Source organism: Schistocerca gregaria, chromosome 3 (assembly GCF_023897955.1).
Source record: "Schistocerca gregaria isolate iqSchGreg1 chromosome 3, iqSchGreg1.2, whole genome shotgun sequence".
NCBI lineage: Eukaryota > Metazoa > Arthropoda > Insecta > Orthoptera > Acrididae > Schistocerca > Schistocerca gregaria.
Genome location: NC_064922.1, coordinates 332,316,504 through 332,325,333, shown reverse-complemented (window position 1 = coordinate 332,325,333; position 8,830 = coordinate 332,316,504).

The following is an 8,830-nucleotide window of genomic DNA, read 5'->3' as shown; positions in this document are numbered from 1 at the left end:
CAAGGTTCCCCTGCCCGTCGCCGCCCCCATCTTCTAATTCCCCACAATCTTAAAGCGGTTAAAGCTGTAGTGAGCGAACTATCGCGAGCTGCATAGTCAGGGCATCAGACAGTACCTGGGCCTCCTCAGTTAAATTAGTTCCTAAGAATAGTACACATGGCCTATGCAGTGACTACCACTATCTTAACATCCGTACAGTTATTGACAACTATCCCATTCCGAACTTCCACCATTTTTCCACGTCTTGGCCAACACAAAATTTTTCAACATCATCGATTTCAAACCAGTATACCCACAAACTCTGATGGCAAGCTGAATACGTACCAAAAACTGTGATAATCAAGTCATTTTGTCTCTTTGAGTTTCTCTACATGCTGTAAAGACTAAAAAAGCAGCATACTGTTGATAGCCTTTTTGTTACGCCTATCTAGATGACGTGATAATCTTTTCGCGAAATGAACAATACTACGAAAATCACCTGCATATAGTCCTTGATAAGCTGGCCTCTCGCGGGGTCATGATAAACGATGACAAGTGTCAGCTTCAATTACCCCGTCTGACCTATGTTGGACATCATGTCGACTCATCTAAGATGCATCCTAATCCTGAAAAAACTGGCCAGATACGCCTCTTCTCACCTTCCAACAACTACTGTGCGGCTAGAATACAACTGGTTAACGACAACCCCAATTGTTCACCGCAACTGCAGATGGATTTCAACAAAATAAAAGATCACCTGTTACTCGCCATGATCCTCAACCACCCATCGCCTGACACACATCTAATCATCGCTTCTGATGCTAGTGCTCACGTGATTGGGGCTGCTGTAAAGCAAGAAGTTGGTGGAATACCTCAGCCACTAAGGTTTTTCTCGTCAAACTTACCGACACCCAGAAAAAATGATCCACATTTGACCACGAACTACTAGCCATTTTTGAAGCAATTGCTCAATTTCAAGATGATGTTGAGGGGAGACACATTACCACACGTACAGGCCATTGCCCATTGGCAGATGCATCCGCAACCTCTTGATGGATGCTGCACCCAGGAGATTCCGCCACCTAGATTTCGTTGCACAGTTCACTATCAACGTGGGATACATTAAAGGTGCTGATAATATTGTGGTGGACCATCTTTCCTGTATTGCAGCTACCTAAACCCATTTAGACTTCGATAGGATCACAGATATACAAGTAACAGACGCCAATCCCCACAGCTTGTTTAACAAACCAGAAAATGGACTCCCATTGCAACAATTCACGCTACCCAGTGCGGCCATACATGTTTGGTGTTACGTCTTGAATGGATGGTTCCGACCAGTCATATCAGAGCCAGGTCACAGGACAGTCTTTGACTTTCTCCAAAACCTTGCACATCCGGGCATGCACCCTACTGTACTCTTCATTACTGAATTGTTTGTCTGGCCTAACATTGAAAAGGATTGTGTCACATGGGCCAGAACTTACATTCTGTGCCACAGCTGCCCACATGCAACTTAAGACTTATTTTGTTCCTTTTTATTATTTTCTTCCAATTACTTATTCATCTTCTCTCCAAGTACTCAACTCTGATGATTTGTCCACACTCTCTTTGGTCAAGGTTTTGGCCTATCTTCTTCATCATTTGCGTTTTCTATTAGTTGCCTGAAGCGATTCCTGTCACGTATTATTTCTTCTGTAAGACTTATTTTGTTTTCATCTTCAATCACTGCTTCTATCCAGCCTACAATTTTCTTAAGTTTATTAAGATAATTAAAATTTTTCTTTGTAATACATGTTTTTCCCAATATTTTTAAATGACCATACAATTTTAGCTGTCATTGTATCTGCGATTTTTTTCTATATTTTTATACAAATCTTTATTCCTCCCTTTAATCTTCATATTTTCATTGTTTTTCTCAGTACTTAGAATTTTTTTAGTATTTTCCTCTCTCTTTTTTCTAGTTTTCATTTCTTATTCAATGTTATGTGCTCTGATCCATATGTTGTTGGTGGCCCAGTAACTGAATTATAATGTCTAATCTTCATGGATATTGATTTCTTATTGTAGTAGTTTTGTGTTAATTTGTATGCATATACTCTTTCTTTATATGTTGTTTTATCCAGTCCATTGTCTTGGAACCATTCCAGGAGGTATTTAAATTTATCAGCTCTTGTAATTTTTCCACACTTCATTTTCATAAATGTTTCTTTAATGCATTTGTGTTCTATACACTCCATTTTCCCCTGAAATATTTTTAGCCCAGTCTTTTCAGCAGTCTTGTGTAATACATCAGGCAAAACAGTTGGGTCCATTCAGTCTTCAGTTATCGATGCTATATCACCTGCAAAGGCTAAACATTTTACCACAAATTTCTTCTCTCCTTATCCTATGTTTATACCTTTTATGCCTGCGTGTTCTACCATATTTTACCATGTTTTTTTACTATTTCATCTAAAACCAGGTTAAAGCGAATTGAGGACAGTCTGTCTCCTTATAGAAACTCTGTTTTGATTTTGAACAGATCAGAAATTTTGCCTTGAAACTCAATCCTTGCTGCCGTAGCTGTGAGAATTTTTTCAAGTCTTCTGGTCTTTTCATCTATCCCTCATTCATAAAGTACCTTAAACAGCTTTCTTTAAGTCTATGAAAGTAACTGCTGTGTTTTTATTTTTTTAGCACTCACTCTCAAAATGATTTTCAAGTTAAGAATGTGTTCTGCACATGATCTACTTTCCATTAATCCTGTTTGGTACTGTCCTATACTAGATCCTATGTGTTCCACTATTCTATTTAGAAGTGATTTAGACACTATTTTATATGTTACTAGTAACAAGGAGATACTTCTGTAGCTGTTGGATCTGTTTTATCTCCTTTTCTGTGGAGAGGATGGATTAGTGATTGTTTCTAGTCGCTGGGTATGATTCATTTTGTCCTAATCTCTTTAATTACCTCGTGAATTTTCTAATATGCTGATAATCCCCTTAGTTTCCACATTTCTGCTACTATCCCAGCCTATCCTGGTGCTTTCTTATTCTCAGTAACTTGATAATCTTTTCTATTTCTTCTACTGAAGATGGCTCTGATGGTAGACTTTCATGTGGTGGTTTTTGAAAGTGTAATTTGTCAATAGGATCTTCACAATTTAATAGATTTCCAAGATACTCAGCTAAAAGTTGCCAGTTCTCTTTATTGATTGAAACTATGTTTCCATTTTTTACTTTAAATTGTAAATTTAGTGACTGGAATTCTGTTAAAACTTTTTTTGAAAGTCTTTCAGAAGTCCCTGGTGTTGTTGCTATTAAGGTCTGAATCCATTTATTTTTTTCCTTTGTACCTTAAATTCTTCGCAATATTCACATTTCTTATTACTGTACCACTTTTTCCATACCCTTACTCGAATGTCAATTGTTTTATCACAGACTCTTCCTGCCATCCATGACAAGGTATTCTTCGTGGTTGTCCCATTTCTTTAACTCTCTGCATCACTGTTTACAATTTCTTCCCAGTCTCCATGGTCTATTTGATATTCACCTTGATTTGTATTAGATGAAACACTCTTTTACCCTTTCTTACAAGTTTCCTGAAAAAAATCATTAATTTTAGATTACATTATTTACCAAAAGTCTATGAGCCTTTCCCTATTTCTGTTTGTTTATCCAAGTGCTGCATAGTCTCCACCTACCAATTTAAATTTTCTTTCGTTACCAACTTGTGCATTAAAGTCTGCCACTAAAATTTTGGTATGTCCTTTGGTAGTTTGGATGTCTTGTGAATGCATATATATAAATTAAAACAATATATATATATATATATATATATATATATATATATATATATATATAGAGAGAGAGAGAGAGAGAGAGAGAGAGAGAGAGAGAGAGAGAGAGAGAGAGAGAGGACTTTTTTGTAAAAAGAAATCCAATCACAGTAATACTAAACCAATCCAGATCCAGAATTGAGTTTAATTTAAGTCTGTTGTAGCAAATTACTAAATATGTTTCCAGATCTTCCAGAAAATAGTTATCATTTTCTTAAATATATGAGATTTTTGGTGATAATTTTTTCATTCTATGGAAAAGTAGCTTGTGCTACACACATAATATTTTCACCAATTGAATACATCACATATAAATACTATAAAATATTGAGTATGTGGAAAGAAATTTTCTTCATTACCCCAAGAAATTAATATCTGAACATTAATAGAAATGATAATCGCTCCTGCAGATGAACATCACACAAATTATGAAACCAATGACTTGCAGTAAACAAATGCAAAGCATGAGACTAGTTCTGGCAGTTACCAATTGTCCATGACTAGTTTGAGCCTATTGTTTGAATAGCTTAATGGTTATCATAAAGAGAGTAAAGTAGTTATGGATGCTAGACAGGAGGCTTTTTGAGTAATTTCTATTGTACCTGGATATACAAGTGTGCTTTATGATCATAGATTTTCAGTCTGTCCATTGATTCCTGTTGTTTACATCATCCCCCCACCCCCTTCCCAAACGTTTCCGCTGGTCTATTCATCATTAAGGATTGGTACTTTCTTCATGTTGTGAAGGTCATTTACCATAATTATGTCTGAGCTAGAGAACTATTGTAATACTTTATTAGAAGATTTCATATAAGCAGAATAATTCATTCCTGCACGTAAGCTACGAATTTTACCGAAGTTTAGTGCCCCAGAAATATTTTATGTGGGTTTTATCTTTAGTGTGTGTATCCAGGAAACTGATAAATATTTAAAAAATTATTCTCTAAATCTGTTGTAGCTTACCTTTTGTACACTTTTACATTCTCTACGACATTTAGTGGCAACATGAATCCTGGTTCACATTGCATCACTTCAGGTATTATGTATGTAAATATGTATTTCACTTAAAGGGTCCTTCAACATTCTAATGTGTGTTTATACTTAATTAGTATTTGCTTAGTTCATTTATAATTTCCAATTTTGATAGTGGCACATCTGTGCTAAATTTCTTCGAAAATCTTCATTATTTACAATGGTTGATTTTAAATATAAAGACTAAGTGAGACAAATTAGCATCAACTTTCTGATTAGCCTGTCAATGTCCAAATCAGAGTAGGATTTTCAAATAATACAGCAAAACTGTCACCATGTTTTGTACTAGTTTTAAGCAGTACATCTGATTGTGCTCCAGAAGTATAAAGTATCTAATATATACTGAGAACCACTAAAATTGCAACTCCATGAATGTGGCATTCATCAAACATCAAATTTGTGAGAACTGAACGACATGCTTGAAAATCTGCAAGGGAGCTTTGTAATATTATAAGTTACTTTTTAATGAACCTTTTCATAGTGAACTTAAATATGCTATTTTCAACCTACATCACAAAATCGACATGAAACAGTACTATTCATTATTGTCAAAGGTTTTGAACACTGATATATAAAAGTACTACGTAAAGGAAAGACTCTTATTAGTAGACAAACTTTATGTCTCAGCAAGGACTTTCAACTGATAATACCAAATTTACCTTAACAAATAATGTACTGGAATTAATAAATCAAGAATTATTTTCATTAGTATTGCAAATAGTTTGTGATATAATTGTGTAAACCATGATAGCCATTTAAAAGTTAAAATATTATGGAACAGTGGACACAGAAGATTCAGCCTCTTTATTTGAACTGCATTAATCTGGAAGCAATGTGCCACATTCATTTCAAACATCGAGTTGTAGGTGCTTGGAATTTGAAGAAATCAGACATGACATATCACAGGATCCAACCTAGTCCTCTGTCGTTTCTGTTGTACATGAATGATATTGCATTTTCTTCTTTTTGAAGATTTTTTTTAAAAAAAGAGTGTCAGCTGCCTTTCTAAAAAAGTAACCAGCAGCATACATCAACAGATGTTTCAAGGCTAATAAATTTTCATTGAAAAGACTCACTATGTACAATTCCCAATACTTCACAGAATCCACAATCAATGGCTATATTCTACTGATAAAAGGGGATTATAGTGGTAGATTAACTTAAGATTTTGGGGTCACACACAGATTGCACTGTTTAAACAGAAAATCCATACCATAAAAATAATGTAGCATTGTACTTCAGGAAAATTTGAAGTAAATATGATTACACCTACAGATAATTTAAAAATAAAAGAATTAATTCACTAATGATTTCCAAACCAGTTTCGAGCAAATACATCTTATAGGGATAATATATTCAAGACGTGTAGAAGTATTGTAATAACTGTTTTTATTGTTAGTTCTACAGCCTCTTGCCAAGACATTTTAAAAAAAACTTGATATTCTTATGTGTGTTCTACAAACCAAATAGAGCAAATTATATATTATGTAACAATAGCATCATTATCAAGCTCTACTACCAGTATTAGCACAGACATTAGTGACACATAAGAGTGGACATCTATCCAACAATTTGTCAGGGCATGTTAAATACTTTTTGAGCAATACTGTGATATTCAAGACTCGATTAAGGAACTTTCAATGGGTTAAATCTGTCTAACCCATCAAACATAATCTTTACAGAACTTAAAATTTATGTATTCAGTTGCAATATAATTAATATCTTCATTGTAACACTATAATTGTACAGAAATACAGCTCATTGCACTGCACTCAAACGAAAGATACTTTTTTGACTTCTTTCCTCATCCCACATAATGCTCTCCAAGGGGTCCATGGAATAAGAGTCTAGTAATAAGAAACAGAACTAACAAGAATACAGGAAGTGCCATCATCCGATTTGCCAGGATCTTTGCTCAGTGCAAGAGGAGTCAAAATAAAGGAACACATGTCCCAGCTTATCTGTAGGTACTTGAGCATTTCTGGAAAAACGCCAGTCAAAGTTTTTGAGATACTTGTGTGTCTTTACCAGATGATAGCATTGATGAAATGATGGTTCAGCGGTTAGTGTCACAGGTTCTTAATTGTTCACCTCATGTTTGAAAACTGCTTATTGTTCTTATTTATTAGACTTCTATTGTTTTTATTTATCTACCCAGCTACATAGAAGGTTTCTTATCAAATTAGGGGATACAAGGAAATTATAATTATCATAAAATTACAACTGGATGTCACAATAAGTTTCAGACGTTTATTATATGCTCTGTCTTTGTGTGTGTGTGATATGTTAAGGGAACAAACATTATAAATTCTCATACTCTGATATTTCATTCTCATATAAGTTCGTATATTTTATTCATATGTCTATTCTTCAGGAAGATTTGGTGAATCCCTTTGAATGATACAGATCACAGATACATTCAAAATACAGGTATTCCAAGCACTATGAGCATCACATGAAGGTGGTTTCCACAATGACATTTCTTCATTTGAATTTCAGTCAGGGTAGAAACTCGTTATCACTGGTGAAGATCTCTCACACTGACAATAATTTCGTGGGGAAAAATTTGTGTAATGCAACACTTTGGCAGATACTGGCTTTTGCAGTGATTATGAATCAAGACATACTACAGGAATTTCACCAAAAACAATTTCAAATAATTTTCTCACGTTTTAAAATTAATTCAGTGGACATAAAATCAGTTGACATATAAAAATAACTTTACACCAATACACTAGAAAACATTATTTAAGTAATCTTATTCAGATATGGGTATGTAAATGAAAAACAAAAATAAAATTAATAAATGTGTTTAGAACATGGGGTGCAAAATTAAGAACATATATCTCTAACCTCCCCCCATCAACTATAGACCTTGCTGCTGGTGGGAAGACTTGTGATACAGATGGCCGTACTGCAGGTACAACCACAACGGAGGGGTATCTGTTTAAGGCCAGACAAATGTGTGGTTCCTGAAGAGGGGCAGCAGCCTTTTCAGTATTTGCAGGGGCAACAGTCTGGATGATTCACTGATCTGGCCTTGTAACACTAACCAAAATGGCCTTGCTGTGCTGGTACTGCGAACGGCTGAAAGTAAGGGGAAACTACAGCTGTAATTTTTCCCAAGCGCATGCAGCTTTACTGTACGATTAAATGATGATGGCGTCCTCTTGGGCAAAATATTCTGGAGGTAAAATAGTCCCCCATTCTGATCTCAAGGCGGAGACTACTCAGGAGGACGTCGTTATCAGGAGAAAGAAAACTGGCGTTCTATGGATAGGAGCATGGAATGTCAGATCCCTTAATCGGACAGGTAGGTTAGAAGATTTAAAAAGCGAAATGGATAGGTTAAAGTTAGATATCGTGGGAATTAGTGAAGTTAGGTGGCAGAAGGAACAACACTTTTGGTCAGGTGAATACAGGGTTATAAATACAAAATCAAATAGAGGTAATGCAGGAGTAGGTTTAATAATGAATAAAAAATAGGAGTGCAGGTAAGCTACTACAAACAGCAAAGTGAACGCATTATTGTGGCCAAGATAGACATGAAGCCCATGCCTACTACAGTAGTACAAGTTTATATGCCAAATAGCTCTGCAGATGATGAAGAAATTGATGAAATGTATGATGAGATAAAAGAAATTATTCAGGTAGTGAAAGGAGATGAAAATTTAATAGTCATGGGTGACTGGAATTCAAGAGTAGGAGAAGGGAGAGAAGGAAACATAGTAGGTGAATATGGATTGGGGCTAAGAAATGAAAGAGGAAGCCATCTGGTAGAATTTTGCACAGAGCACAACTTAATCATAGCTAACACTTAGTTCAAGAATCATAAAAGAATGTTGTATACATGGAAGAAGCCTGGAGATACTAGAAGGTATCAGATAGATTATATAATGGTAAGACAGAGATTTAGGAACCAGGTTTTAAATTGTAAGACATTTCCAGGGGCAGATATGGACTCTGACCAAAATCTATCGATTATGAACTGTATATTAA